Genomic DNA, 14,084 nt, shown 5'->3' with positions numbered 1-14,084 from the left:
GCTACTTAAACCAAACAAAGTAACTTCAAGTTATACAGGAACTCACTGCACTGGGCAGCAGTTCTATGAATGTAAGAAATATTAGCAGGAACAGGCCATTCATGTCCGTCCCACCACTCAAGAAGATCATGGCAGATCTTTTATCTCAGCACCATTTCACTGCACTAACCCCATATCCCTCGATTCCATTATTTAATAGACATCTTATCTATAGGTCTGAACTCTCCAGGGTACAGCATTCCAAAAAATCATAACCCTCCTTATGAAGCAATTTCTTCTGATCGCTATCCTGAACAGTCGACCTTTCACTTCAAGAGCACGACCCCTGGTCTTAGACGCCAGCCAGGATAAACATCAACTCCTCCTCCTCAGTATAATCTATCCTTTCTCTGTGTGGAAAGAACTTGCATCATTTAAGATCATATTCTCCCATAGTTGCTCCTGCAACTTTACTTTTTGTTTCCAGATAGATTCTTGCAATGAGCTGCTTCCTATTTCCTTATCAATGCCTTGGATTATACTTGCTGAATTCTGTAATTTTTCCCATCTACAATCTATTGTTTTCTTTGGCAATGTTAAAATATTTGTCCTTTAATCTAATCCTATCCTTAATTCCCCTCATTATATTGCCTTCAGGGAATTCTACATTGCATGAAACTGTATAAACTGTGTGTTCATTCTGTAAAACTTAGCTGTTACTGGTTTGGCATCGTTTCTTTTAATACGCTTTCCCAATATACTATGGGCATCTCATTGTACATGACTGTGTTGCTTGTTTTATCCAGATTTGAATGAACAAAGGTGGTATAAATCTGAAGAAGGGTCCCCGACCCGAAATGCCGTTTGACCATATCCTCCACAGATGCTGCCTGACCCGCTGAGTTCCTCCAGCACTTTGTGTTTTCTCAGGATTTCAGCATCTGCATTTTCTTCTGTCTCCAATATTAATCCGTGTAGAAATGTCACCCTGACTGCTGTTCCTGCTAGTTTGCCAGCCCAGTCTGTATATGGATAAATGTCTCCTATAATTATCATATTACCTGAGATGCACCTTTAAGTTTCTGACTTTTACCCCACATTGTAGCAATGTTACAAAATTTTGAGATTTAAAAAATCAAGTCTGCAATTTATCCCATCAGATAAAGCATAACAATAAGTTTAATTTGACACCAAATTCACTTTCATATCTCAAGTATTAAAAAGTTATGACCATTTTCATACTCGGAAATTAGCATCTTGTTCCCTATTGATTTTCAATGGACATTACAAAAAAGCTGTGATCTTGGATAGTCAACAGGCCATTTCTTAAGGAAAGATTAACATTTTTAAATAGCCTAAGTGTCCAAAGATTATTCACAAATAATTCACAATATAACATGATTTTTATATCTAATTTACATTAATTTATAGGCCAAATGGAAGGAATTTAGTGTTCAATTGCTGTAAATAAATGTCCATTTAAATCGGCTTTCTAGTGGGTTTCTGTGGAACGCGCCGGTTTAGAACGTTGACATAGCGCTGGATCAGTGCCCTCAAGTGCCGAGAAAAATACTGCGGGATATAAAAAGCCCAAAATGAGCTATTCGTTATAGATAATTTGATATATAGGGTTATATATATGCCCCATTTAATGTAAAAATAAGGTACATACCTTTAATTGTTTGCTCTATAAAACCCTGGGGCTGCGAGAGGTTGCGAGATGAAACAGTAATTTTAAATCTATTAGAACTATATTATCGAGGCCTATAAAACTAATAATACCTTTTGCGACCGGGTCTTGCAGCGATTTTTCGTTAATGATTTACTAGGCTGAACATGTGCGATTAGTACAGCCTAGTAAAAATCGCGTTTTAAACCCGCCCCCTCCAAACAGCGCCAAAACGCGGACCTGGCTGAGGGCAGATTCCCAATGGCGATTCAGGTAGGTTTTGTAACATACCTACACATTGTCATTGGAGTTAGGGGACTCGTATACAACTCTCATGAATATTTTTACCTCTTATTGTTAACTCCGCGGTTCTGCTTAATTCATGATAAGGAGCCTGCAATATTTAATTCCCAGTCTGCAGCCATATCTTTGTAAAAAACTATTAGAGTGCAACCATTTTATTTCAATTTGTACATGAACTCATCTTCTTTACATGAGTTCAGATAATAAGCCGATCGTCTAGTTGTCTTTACTACTCTAACTGGAGGAATAGTCCTACCTTTCTATTCATTGCCATTTCTAATAGAGATAGATTGTCATTATCAATGTTGCTGCCCTCCACATGGCAACTTACTGTAGTCCTTTATTGACTGGGATCTTTATCCCACAGAGGCAACAACCAGTAGCAACTTCCACACTGTTTCCAACGCAAAAAAACGTTCAACCACATGCTGGAATTCTTCACCAACATTACATGTATTACAGTAATATGTCTTAAAAGTTGTTTCATTTTTGTGAAAGTACTTTGGGAATGTCAAAAGGTTGTAAAATATCTGAGGTGCGGATGCTGCAGATGCTGGAATCTTGGGTAAAACAAACTGAAGAGAAAGTTCTCCACAGATGCCCTTGTTGAGTATTTAAGTTATTTGACTGAAGACACAAGGAACTGCAGATGCTGGAATCTTTAGTTTAGTTTCGAGATACAGCGCGGAAACAGGCCCTTCGGCCCACCGGGTCCGCGCCGACCACCGATCCCCGCACATTAACACTATCCAACACACACAACACACTAAGGACAATTTACATTTATACCAAGTCAATTAACCTACAAACCTGTACGTCTTTGTAGTGTGGGTGGAAACCAAAGATCTCAAAAAACACCACACATGTTACGGGGAAAACATACAAACTCCTTACAGACAGCACCCGTAGTTGGGTCTCCGCAGCTGCATTCGCTGTAAAGGGCCTGCCCCATGAACATGCGACTGCATGTGGCAAGCGCGATCTAACGTGGTCGCTTGAGCCGTATGGAGTTGTGCGGAGCCACTTCGATCGCCGGAGCCGTATGGAATTGTGTGGAGCTGGACCTGACATCGCGCTGGGCTCCGAAAAATTGACAGTGTTCAAAAATTCCGCCCGGCAACGGCCTGCCAGCACGCAGCGCCTCGATGCCGTACGCACCTCCTCGACGGGCATACGCTGCGTCTCGACGCCGGACGCAGCGTCTTGATGCCGTACGTCACGCTCGAACTTCCCGCGGACTTCGCTCGAACTTCACGTCACTCACTCGACCTCCGTGCGGCCCCCGCTTCCGGTTTGGTCGCACTCGCTGCATGCAGGCGCATGCTGATGGGACCGGCCCTGTACGGGGATCACTCGACCTCTGCGCGGCCCCCGCTTCCGGTTTGGTCGCGCCTGCCGCATGCAGTCGCATGCTCGTGGGACAGGCCCTTAAGGCAGCAACTCTACCGTTGCGACACCGTGCTGCCTTGAGGAGAAACATACAGTTGCAGAGAACCTCAGTGGGGCATGCAGCACCTGTGGAGGGAATGGGTACAAGCCGTTTCCCATCGGGACCCTTCTTCAGACTGATGGGAGAAGTAACGTTGGAAGAGAGATGTGGAGCAGGGCAAAGCCTGGCGGTGATAGGTGGATACATGTAAGGATAATTGTGATTGCCACGTGAGTAGAGTAAGTGACAAAGGCTAGAGGTGAGAAGGAGACAGATAAGGAGAGAAGAGGTGTGAAATGTAGCGCCAGAGATAGGCATATAGATGGAAGTGAAAGGAGGGACAGGATAGTGGGAAAAATTGGTATTATCTAGGTTTCCCTCTCCCCTGACTCTCAGTCTGAACAAGGGTCATGACCCGAAACGTCATCCATTCCTTCTCTCTAGCGATGCTGCCTATCCCGCTGAGTTACTCCAGCAGTTTCTGTCTATCTTCGGTGAAAACCAGCATCTCAGTTCCTTCCTAGTCTCATTCTTCATACTTTTGGGATGTATGTTGCCCAAGCGTAAATGTGATAATAAATGAAAGCATTGCCACCCACTAAAGATCTAAATTGCTTCACTTGATTCTGTAATCCATATGCAATCAAGTATAGAGTCGTATATGCTTTTCTGTGTAACCTGCAATCAAGTATATGTCTGTAGCACAATTCCCCAGCTTTGCCTGCTGTAACATTGGAGAACTATTTGGAAAGGTCATGACTTTACTTCCACAGATCCAACTCCCCAATTCCCAAGCCTTTGGCAGCAACTTCATCACCATGATTCCCATGACACGGATGGACATTATCAGTGCCTTATTAATACAGAGATGACCTCTGCTCCTGAACATTGACCCTACAGAGCTGTTTTCTACAGCTCGGTATTTGCTAATTTCACACCGAGCTCACCGATTAGAAACAGACTATAAAATGGTTGTGCATGGACCAAACTATGTTTTGCGTTATCAACAGTCAAGAACCTGTGTGTAGGAAGGAACCGCAGATGCTGGTTTAAACCAAAGATAAACACAATAAGCTGGAGTAATGGGGCTGTCCCACTGTACAATCTAATTCAAGAGTTCTCCCGAGTTTCCTCTGATTCGAACTCGGAGAATTACGGTAATAGGCCGCTCGTAGGTACTCGGGGCTCTCGTGGACATTTTTCAACATGTTGAAAAATCTTCACGAGTCTTCACGAGCTTACCGCGTTTCCCGAGTACCTGCCATTAACGTTACGAGCCGTTAAGAGACGTCCCCGAGCTCCGACGTACCCGCAACGTACATTCTATGTGCTTACCGCGACTTTGATTTTTTTTTAAACTCGGGAGAGCTCTTGAATTAGCTCGTACAGTGGGACAGCCCCTTAACTCAGCGGGACAGGCAGCATCTCTGGAGAGAAGGAATGGGTGACGTTTCGGGTCGAGACCCTTCTTCAGACCTTCAGTCAAGACTGCTTTCAGGTACGAGTAATGTTAGTGGAGAATTCCAACATGTGTTCGTGTGTTTGTTGTGTTGGAAACTTACTTAGTATGGAAGTTGCCACTGGCTGCTGCCTCTGTGGGATGAAAACTCCCGATCAATAAAAGAACGTTATCATGTGGAAGGCAGCACAATTGATAGTGACAATCTGTCTCTATTAGAATTAGAAACCTGTTCTGCAGTGGCAGAATCTTGGTGGGATCAAAGCCTGATTACAAAGCCTAGTAGAACCATCCATCACACCATAGTCTTCTGATCAGGAACTCAATTAAGTGAAACCAGTGATCCATCTTAGCAACACACAAAATAGAAAATATACTCATTGGAGATATCAACCATAAATGGGAAATGTAGGGAATGCTCATCCGAAGAGCAGGCTTGATGTTCCAGATGTGAGTCTGATACCGATAAAGGATCTACACCAGAAGGGTGAACTTCACTCCACAGACAGCCAGGCATTGCACCAACTTATTTCCAATTCCTCAAGGCTTCTTCTGCTGTGCAGCCATGACTAGTCCTCTTACCATAGAGAACCGCAACTCGGGTGAACTTAATCCAAACTTTTGGAAGGAGGGAAGCCAGGCCTCAAGAGATATTTCTCATCATTTTGACTGCTCATCATCATGCTCTCCCAGCAGATCCCTGGCATCTATTAAAGACCAACGCATGATGCAATATTGCAAGGACAAGCTACGTTCTCTATTCAGGCTCCCACTCCAACCCATTTTGGGAAACTGCTGCTGATCCCAATCCCCTATCGTTCTCCCCACATTCCCATCAACTCCACCCAGATTCGACCAGTCACCTACACACTAGGGAGCAATTAGCACACTGTGTTTGAGATGTAGGAGGAAACCCTGTGGAAAAATGGCATCATTTTTGAATGATTGAAAGATATGGCTTTGGCCCACCAGGTCCACATCGACCATCGATCACACTCGCTCCATGTAATCCCACTTTCGGTCCTCTCCGGGGGCCAGCAAGTGTCTTTGAGGTTTGGGAGGAAACTGGACTAACTGGACTTGAACCTGGGTCTCACCATTTCATTGCAAAAGGGTTCAGTTTCCCTACAGCCAGATTGTAAGAGCCTGTTTGAATAGTAGGGAAAGAAATGGTGAACCATCCATTAAATAAAGATTCACCACTCTCTGGAGATCTGAGTCTCAGTCACTTTGCCTTTAAAGTCACGATCCTGGCCTTCATGGCCTTAAAACCATTTTTTGCGCAACCCTCCTCCCACAACCCATGCCAGGTTCCCAGGCTATTTACGTTTCTGACATGTAGCCCTTATAAATCCAGTTCACTGATATTTTAACCCTTTAGATACAGCGTCTGCTGCCACTCTATCCAGTTTCAACTTCTCCAGAGCCTCTATGCAGCCCCGCTTTCTCCTGGGATTCTTCCGGAACATTCAGTGTTTGAACTCAGATGCTCTTTGAGGTGAAGGTTTAACCCTCTCCTGCACCAGAACCTTGCTGTATAAATAATCACAACACAGCTCTAACTTCAACCCCTCTCGCTTCCCCGCCTCTCTGGGGCTTGCAACGCACTCGCCCGATGCCTTAAAACTCACAGCGATCATTTAGCTGAAAGTATAAAACAGCGTTTCAAATTATCCAGAGACACCGGGAACTGCAGATGCCGGATCCGCGAAAAGAATACAAAGTGCTGGAGGAACATAGCGGGGGCCAGGCGGCATCCGTGGAGGGAATGGACAGGAGACGCTTTGGGTCACAAGTTTTCGACACCGAGAGTGGTGAATCTGTGGAATTCACTGCTACAGAAATGAGTTGAGGCCAGTTCATTGGCTATATTTAAGAGGGAGTTCGATGTGGCCCTTGTAGCTAAAGGGACCAGGGGTATGGAGAGAAGGCAGGTACAGGATACTGAGTTGGATGATCAGCCATGATCATATTGAATGGCGGTGCAGGCTCGAAGGGCCGAATGGCCTACTCCTGCACCTATTCTCTATGTTTCTATGTTACAGGGGTAGAATTAGGCCATTCGGCCCGTCGGGTCCACTCCGCTATTCAATCATGGCTGATCTCTGCCTCCTAATCCCATTTTCCTGCCTTCTCTAGTAAGTAAGTAAGTAAGTAAGTAAACCTTTAATCAAGACTTTGTGTATCTCTGCCTTGGGTTGGGACTTATTCGAAACACAGTAATTCTGAAGAAGTTAGACAAAAAATGCTGGAGAAACTCAGCGGGTGCAACAGCATCTATGGAGCGAAGGAAATAGGCAACGTTTCGGGACGAAACGTTGCCTATTTCCTTCGCTCCATAGATGCTGCTGCACCCGCTGAGTTTCTCCAGCATTTTTTGTCTACCTTCGATTTTCCAGCATCTGTAGTTCCTTCTTAAACAGTCCGAAGAAGTGTCGAGTCTGTCCACCAATTGCTGCCTGCTCCTCTCGAGTTCATCCAGCAAGCACTCAGTCTGAGTCAAATATCCTTCAAAAATACCCATCTGCCTGTCGGGGGGTGTTCAGTCGTAGAGAGGACGGGGGTAGCTGTCAGCAAATGCATCCTTGTGAACCCTCTCCCTCTCCCTCTCTCTCACACACACACACACACAGAATCATTTTTCTTCCAGGTCCTCTCAGGCAGTCGTGAGCTCATTGCAAAGACTCGGAAAGGCGGGGAGTCAGGGGAGAGAGGGTAGGGTCGTGGAATTAAAAAAAAAAAAAAAAGTGGGGTTAGCTAGCACCCCGATGCAAAGCACAAACAAAGTCTTACCAGCTCGGCAACTCCCCGGAGCGCTGCTCCCCGTCTCCCCGCTCCTCGCTCAGTCTGTCTGGCAGCAAAGCAGTTGACAGGAGCCAGGAGCTCCCTGGATGAATTTGGGGAAAGGACTGATCTGTTTAGCATTAAAAGGCAGCGGCAACAGGAAATTCTAACCGAGGGGCCCGCTGTTATTCTCTCTCCCCCCCTCCCTCCCTCCTCCACTGCCCAAGTCTGTGGCCTCAATATCCAGCCTCCAAATCCAGGCACGAACTCCGCGAAACCACGTCTCCTTCAACCCAAGTAAACATTTTTTTTCCCTCTGTGTGTGTGTGTGTGTATGTGTGTGGCAAGGTGGGGGAGGGGCTGTGAAGGAGGTGGGGGCGGGAGGGGTCACCGCAAAATAAAAAGGTGTGAACGAGTTCGATGCTGGCAGACTCAGTTTGAACAAGCAGTTAATAACTGCGGCGATATGATTGTTGTCATCTCCCTAAAGGAGTCGAACTTTTCACCACCTTTCCCCAAGTAGTTTTAATCGGACAAAGGTGCAAATTATTACACTGTAAAAGTCCTCAATCTGTACTCCTTAGGACCAAATACAGATCTAGACATTATGTAGGTTTAACAATAATTGGACTCTGTGAGATTGCCCCCAAAGTGTGCAATTACTGACAGCAATGTTGCTCTATGAACAATGACATTTTTAAAATAACTAAACATTATGAAGATAGACATAAAAAGCTGGAGTAACTCAGCGGGACAGGCAGCATCTCTGGAGAGAAGGAATGGGTGACCCTTCTTCAGACTGTCTCAAGAAGGGTCTCGACCCGTGTTTTCACTGGAGTTTAGAAGGGTGAGGGGGGGGGGGGGTCTTATAGAAACATATACAATTATAAAAGGACTTGACAACTAGATGCAGGAAAAATGTTCCCAATGTTGGGCGAGTCCAGAACCAGGGGAGGCCATTTAAGACTGAGGTGAGAAAAAACTTTTTCACCCAGAGAGTTGTGAATTTGTGGAATTCCCTGCCACAGAGGGCAGTGGAGGCCAAATCACTGGATGGATTTAGGAGAGGGTTAGAAAGAGCTCTAGGGGCTAGTGGAATCAAGGTATATGGGGAGAAGGCAGACACCGGTTATTGATTGGGGACGATCAGCCATGATCGCAATCAATGGCGGTGCTGGCTCGAAGGGCCAAATGGCCTCCTCCTGCACCTATTTTCTATGTTTCTATGACCCGTAACGTCGCCCGTTCCTTCTCTCCAGAGATGCTGCCTGTCCCGCTGAGTTACTCCAGCTGTTGTCTCTATATCCGGTTTAAACCAGCATCTGCAGTTCCTTCTCAAATATTATGAAGCGTTTGGCCAAAGACATGTGATCCAGCAGAATCTGGTGTCTCATGATCCACTTTGGTGGGAAGGTCACTCAGGTTTTGGATATCTCTCAGACTCTGGATAATTGGACAGCATCTTACACAACCTGAAACATCATTGTTGGCCCAGACTAATGAAATGTGCCAAGCATCACGTGGGAGAGTTTGAGATGAAGTCATTTTCCAAAGAGCAGAGCTTCAGATCTGAGAACTGAAAGCCCTGTCCCATTGTACGAGTTCATTCCAAGAGCTCTCCCGAGTTAAAAAAAATCAAACTCGTGGAAAGCACGGAGAATGAACGTAGCGGGTATGTCGGAGCTCGGGGATGTCTCTTAGCACTAACGGCAGGTACTCGGGAAGACTCGCTAAGCTAATGGCAGGTAAGCACGGGAAGACTCGTGAAGATTTTTCAACATGATGAAAAATGTCCACGAGAGCCCCGAGTACCGACGAGTGGCCATTACCGTAAATCTCTGAGTTCGAATCAGGGCAAACTCGGGAGAACTCTTGGAATGAACTCGTACCGTGGGACACGGGTTTAAGATGGACCCAGCGTAGGGGGGGGGCGGCGGGGGCCGCCGACAACAAAGGGGGACCATTGGGGACTATAATGAACACTTTGTAACTTTGTCAGTGCCCTATATGTGGCGCCCCTTTGCATACCTTGCGTATGGTATGCACAACAAATAATTTTACTGTGACAGGTCACATGTGATAATAATGTATCAATCAATCAATCAAGAGCATTCAAGAATCTGCTTTATTTTCTGGTTATCTCAGTGCTACACTGATGTGGAGACCCAACCCGAAACGTCACCCATCCATTTTCTCCAGAGATGCTGCCTGACCCACTGAGTTACTCCAGCACTTTGTGTCTATCTTTAGTGTTGTAATAATGATGTGTTGTGAAGGCACTTTAAGAATATCAAGCTCCAATCCTGTTAGTTCCAACACTCTTATGAAGTGTGCACAAAATAAATATAACCTCCTACATTTTAACCATTGAGTTGTGAGCATTTCTACTCAGTGTTTAAATAACAGCGAACAGTAGTGCAGCTGCTTCACAGAGCCAGTGACCAGTTCAGTTTAGTTTATTGTCACATGTACTGAGGTACAGTGAAAAGCTTTGGGATCGAATCTGACCTCGGGTGTTGTCTGTGCAGAGTTTGCACATTCTCCCTGTAACCGTACCGGTTTTATAGATGCATAGATACATAAACAATAGGTGCACGAGGAGGCCATTCGGCCCTTCGAGCCAGCACCACCATTCAATGTGATCGTGGCTAATCATCCACAATCAGTGCCCTGTTCCTGCCTTCTCCCCATACCCCTTGATTCTGTTAGCCCTAAGAGCTTTATCTAACTATCCACTGCCTTCTGAGGCAGAGAATTCCTCAGATTCACAACTCTCTGGTGCAGTTTTCACCCTCATCCCATAGATATGCAGGTTGTCAGGATTCTGAAGGGTCTGAAGAAGGGTTTCGTCCTGAAACGTTGCCTATTTCCTTCTCTCCATAGATGCTGCTGCACCCGCTGAGTTTCTCCAGCATTTTTGTGTACCTTCGATTTTCCAGCATCTGCAGTTCCTTCTTAAATACTCAAGTCCACAGGTGGTGCTTTTGACTTTTAGTCGTTTGATTAGTTCTTGGAGTGAAAATGTAGAAAGAATGCAACACTTTGTTGACACAAATGATTGTTTGGCAGGTAAGAGGAAACTCCTTTTGTACTTATCTGTTCGTACCAAGACAGGCTGGTACAGACATTGTAGGCTCCATCCACACTAGGGGATAAGGCATCACTACAGTTAGTTAAACCAGTTGGAAGTACGTAAGCCCTGTCACTGGTACTATGGCTCCACAGTGCACATTTAACAGCTGAAGGCAGCATCAAGATGGAACTATTGCAGATGTTGTCTTGGATTGGAGATGGATTAATGAATTCTACAGGTGCGGTAAAGGTACAGAAGCATTTTGACCTTTGTCATGTATGTAATCGAAGGAAGATGCTCAGGGAGAAGAAATGAAATTATAAACTGAGCGTTCAGCCTTTGGGAAAGGGCAGGAAGGGAAGGCAAGATGCTGAAGTTGCTGCAACTCGTCATGGGCATTGAATGCAGACTCACGGGTTTGTTCACTCGAATTGTAGTATCGAGGGACCTCAGTCAACAACTTACATGAAGGAAAAATCCAATGCAAACTCAAGCAAAAACAACTGGAGGACAGACACACGTGAAGGAGATTAGTTGCATGGACTGGACGTGGGTGATGAGTCAGACGTAGAATGGTCACAGTGTCAAAAATTTACTCAACATTTCCATAGGTCATTATACATTGACAGGAAGAAAATCATAATGGAAGTTAACACTGGTATTTGTGATGTGTGACCTGGAGTGTCAGTGACATTGGCCAGATGATAGTGAAGCTCAAGGTATCACCTGCCTTCAATACACCTTCACTGGGGGAACGATTAAGATAGTACAGTTGTATAAAGTTAAGGTAGGAGGTGATGAATATCGAACAAAGCTCTCTCCTTGATTGTCCCAGGGCAAGGGTCAAAGTTACAGACGAGAACTAGCTGTCAACGATAAGGCGGGTTGGGGTGAAGTTGGGAGCATGAAGGGAATGTCTGTATGGTCTCTACATGTTGAGCACGGTGACGGTGACTTGTGTGTGTGGAGCTCGGTGACAGTCACATTGCGGATGCCTGCACTAGCCTGAAGGTCATCTCAGTTAAGGGCCTGTCCCACGAGCATGCGACTGCATGTGGCAAGCGCGACCTAACGTGGTCGCTTGAGCCGTATGGCCTCGCGGGGGCCGGTCCCACTTCGATCGCCGGAGCCGTATGGAGTTGTGCGGAGCTGTTCCCGACATCGCGCAGAGGCTCCGAAAAACTGACACTGTCTAAAAATTCCGCGCGGCGACGGCCTGCCGCCCCGCAGCTGCATTGAGGCCGTACGCACCGTCTCAATGGGCGTGAGCAGCGTCTCAACGCCGTACGCATCGTCTTGACGGCGTACGCCTTCGATCGAACTTCACGTCAACTCGTATGGGATCACTCGACCTCCGCGCGGCCCCCGCTTCCGGTTTGGTCGCGCTTGCCGCATGCAGTCGCATGCTGGTGGGACAGGCCCTGTACGGGGATCACTCGACCTCCGCGCGGCCCCCGCTTCCGGTTTGATCACGCTCGCCGCATGCAGTCGCATGCTCGTGGGACAGGCCCTTTATTCACAGCAAACCCAGAAGAAGCGGAAAAGCACAAGTTGTCCCGTTATGGGTGAACAACTGAAGAAATGGTGGGGAAAGGAGAAAATGCACATCCCGGTGAATACATGAGGTTTAAGGGGCCGGGTGCAAATTTGGTAGCACCAAGCATTACATCATAGACTTGAGGTAAGTACATGAAATCTGGTGCTGCTGCAAATTGAAAGCTTCATATTATTTTTTCTTTAGAGATACCGCATGGAAACAGGCCCTTCGGCCCACCGAGTCCTTCTCGACCGGCGATCACCCCGTACACTAGCACTATCCTACACACTAAGGACAATTTAGAATTTTATTTTAACAAAGCCAATTAACCTACAAACCTTACGTCTTTGGAGTGTGGGGGGAAACCGGAGCGCCAGGAGAAAACCCTTTTAGTCACAGGAGGATGGTACAAACTGGTTCTGGAATGTATTGAAGGCCACACAAGATATCGACCATTTTACACTCCATAGAGGACATCCAGGTATGGTGATTGGGTAATGTCTACACTAAGGAGGAATCAACAGTACTAAATTCAGAAGAAACCACGGACTGGCTGATAATAGTATCTGGGGAGATCTTGCATGAAACTCAATGTATTGGTTACATCCAGTAGATTAAAGCTGCTCACTGTAGGTAAACATCCTAACTGGTAGCATCATGGCCTGGTACGGCAATTCCAATGCACAGGGACTCAAGAGGCTGCAGCGAGTGGTGGAGACAGGCCTCCACACAATTGAAACCATCTACATGAAGCACTGCCTTCAAGATTCAGCATCTATCATCAAGGATCCTCACCATCCCGGGACATTCCCTCTTCCCACTGCTACTGTCGGGCAAGGGGACAGAAGCCGGTAGACCCACAGCACCAGGAACATCACTTTCCTACAACTATCATGTTCTTGTGCTGGACCTGCACAACCCTAATCCTACCTTATGAATGGAACACTACAGGCCACCTTCTGCACTAGCATGGAATTATCTTCTTCCTAATAATGTTTTGTACTAATTAATGCCTTATCATTTTGTGCAGACTTTTTTCTTAACACTCTCTTGCATAATATATGTGAAATATATGCATAGTCTATGTATAATTTAGAGACATAAGGAACTGCAGATGCTAGTTTACCAAAAAAAGACACAATGTGCTATGGTAACTCAGCGGATCAGGCAGCGTAAAACATACGAGTAGAATTGGGCCATTTGGCTCATCGAGTCTACTCTGCCATTCAATCACTTTTCCTTCTCAACACATTCTCTTGTCTTCTCCACGTTACCTTTGACACCCTTACTAATCAAGAACCTGTCAATCTCCACTTTAAAAATACCCAATGTCATGGCCTCCACAGGCAATGAATTCCACAGATTCACCACCCTCTAGCTAAAGAAATTCCTCCTCACCTCCATAACAAAGATAGGCTTTTTATTCTGAGGCTGTGCCCTCTGGTTCTAGACTCTCCCATTACTGGAACATCTGTGGAGAACATGGACAGGTGATGTTTTGGGTTGTGTATAAGTTATGTTGGCTGAGTCTATGTGTCTGTGAAACTGTTGCAAGCAAGATTTTCTTTATACTGGTACCTCAACGAATTTGTGCTTTTGGCAATAAACTTGACTTGACTCCCTTCATTTCTGCTGTTAGAGTCATAAAGAGTCATAGAGTCGTACAGTGTGGAAATAGGCCCTTCGGACTAACGGCCATTCTGACCAACATGTCCCATTTACACTGGTCCCACCTGCTTGTGTTTGGCCCATATTCCTCTAAACCTATCTTATCGATGTACCTGTCCAAATGTTTCTTAAACATTGCGATAGCTTGATTAAATGTCGCTATAGTACCTCCCTCAACTACCT

The 14,084-nt window shown here is 45.7% G+C and overlaps 1 protein-coding gene across 1 annotated transcript in view; it reads right to left on the bottom strand.

The window, feature by feature from the left end:
* The window catches only part of eva1ba (eva-1 homolog Ba (C. elegans)), a 55,249-nt gene extending 47,370 nt beyond the window's left edge, over window positions 1–7,879 (bottom strand). The window contains exon 1 of the mRNA XM_055656081.1: window positions 7,633–7,879. The gene's annotated coding sequence lies outside the window, so the exon portion shown is untranslated. The remainder of the gene's footprint in view (window positions 1–7,632) is intronic.
* Window positions 7,880–14,084: the final 6,205 nt, after the last annotated feature.

This window comes from Leucoraja erinacea, chromosome 26 (genome assembly GCF_028641065.1).
Source record: "Leucoraja erinacea ecotype New England chromosome 26, Leri_hhj_1, whole genome shotgun sequence".
NCBI classification, from domain to species: Eukaryota; Metazoa; Chordata; class Chondrichthyes; order Rajiformes; family Rajidae; genus Leucoraja; species Leucoraja erinaceus.
The sequence above is the reverse complement of the archived record's forward strand: the minus strand, read 5'-3'. Positions and strand labels throughout refer to the sequence as shown.